The sequence below is a fragment of the Leptinotarsa decemlineata genome, unplaced genomic scaffold, assembly GCF_025532065.1.
Source record: "Leptinotarsa decemlineata unplaced genomic scaffold, Ldec_3_MD MMD2_P_RNA_scaffold_5, whole genome shotgun sequence".
NCBI classification, from domain to species: Eukaryota; Metazoa; Arthropoda; class Insecta; order Coleoptera; family Chrysomelidae; genus Leptinotarsa; species Leptinotarsa decemlineata.
Window position 1 is genome coordinate 14,858,307 of NW_027412532.1, and position 1,726 is coordinate 14,860,032.

General features: G+C 38.9%; 1 non-coding gene across 1 annotated transcript; it reads left to right on the plus strand.

The window, feature by feature from the left end:
- The first annotated feature begins 524 nt into the window (after positions 1-524).
- Positions 525-630, plus strand: LOC111514576 (U6 spliceosomal RNA). Its single transcript, XR_002723385.2, has one exon. It is a non-coding gene; the product is annotated as a U6 spliceosomal RNA (small nuclear RNA).
- Positions 631-1,726: the final 1,096 nt, after the last annotated feature.

The window sequence follows — 1,726 nt, forward strand, 5'->3', positions numbered from 1 at the left end:
GGGTATACTTGGAGGCTGGCTGTAAATCAAATTATCTGAAAGAACAATTCGTTTAGGCCAGTCTCAGATCACCTACACTGTAGGTTAATGGACTGACACCTATCAGAAAACAACTACTTCCTTGGCTAATACTAAGAAGGGCATTAGATTATGTCCGACAGGTGTCAGTGTTGGCGATACAACTGCCGCAATCGATTTTCAACTATTGGAACATACTTGCAGACCGCTTTCGGGCTGTTTGGCCACTCGTCAGTGCAAGGCAGTGTCTATCATCAGCATATTTGTCATCGCCCCATCTGCCTATGGACGAGGTAACCAACCACATATCCGAAATTTACCCAATTCCTCGTATAAGGAAGAAAACTTCGATTTTCAATTATGAGAAATCATCGACTTCATGTTGACCTTGCACTGACAAGTGGTCAAACAACCCGAAACCGATCTGCAAGCGTGTTCCAATAATTGAAAATCGAATGCGGCAGTTGTATCGCCAACACCATATACAGGAATGACTTCAGTGGAGGGTACTCGCTTCGGCGATACATATACTAAAATTGGAACGATACAGAGAATATCAGCATGCCCCTGCGCAAGGATAACACGCAAAATTGTGAAGCGTTCCACATTTTTATGTTTCTCAAGTACTCGCAGCTAATGGTCAATTCATCACAGATATCCAAGAAATAATTAAAGAAAGATTTGCAGAACATTTTGCTGTAATGAGCAGCACTCCAAATCTAGATCCAGATCTGTAGACAATAAAAACAACAGCAGAGAGACACAGATATTTTGTCGGAGGAGAAACTCTAGAATATTCCTTTCACATTTCTTGAGTTTGAATCAGCTTTGAGAAATGCCGAAACCTCTGCGCCTGGATACAACGGAATCATGTATGATTTCATGAAAAACTTTCAACAGAATCCCCGTATATTATTCTCAATTTACTCAACAAAATATGGCAAACTAGTAAGTACCCAGAAAATGGAGAGAGGCGATTATAATTCCAATTCTTAAAATTGGTGAAGTCCCGAAAAATATTCACAGCTATCGCCCTATCGAATAAACTTTTATCCAGCACTATCGACCAAGCATTCTTACTTGGAAATAACATCCAGAACAGCGCTACTCAACTCTAGAACAATTAGATAGGTGGAACTTGAAAAGAAATATATTCAAGTTCATTCAAAATTTTCTGAAACACGGAACATTTCAAACTCGACATGAAGATCTTTTATTCTAGAGAATGGGGTTCCACAAGGTTTCACACTGAGCGTTCTCCTTTTTGAGGGAAAGAACACATACAAAATTGAAAGAGGTGAAGCCAAAAATCACACCCTGGAGGTATTCCATTTCACAGACACGAACAGAACAAACTTTGATAACACGCAGATCATGTCAACTTAACTTAAAGAAGGACCCCCAATACGCCAACAATCTAGGCAGAGGCTAACAGTGAAACATATCTTGCTAAACTTTGTCCAATTGGATGTAGCTAGACAACGATTTGAAATACCAAATTCTCTGAAGATCATAAAAAAATCTGGATAGAAATATAAAATTTATGAAAACTATTGGGCTATACTCAGAAATTTAAACAAGGAAATAAATGATAAACATACTAATTGTAGAAGCCCGATGCCTTAAAACCACAAGAAAAAACTTCCGTGAAGAATCCTGCACTGACACCTGCTGGATATAATTCAACGCCCTTCGTGATATTAGCCAG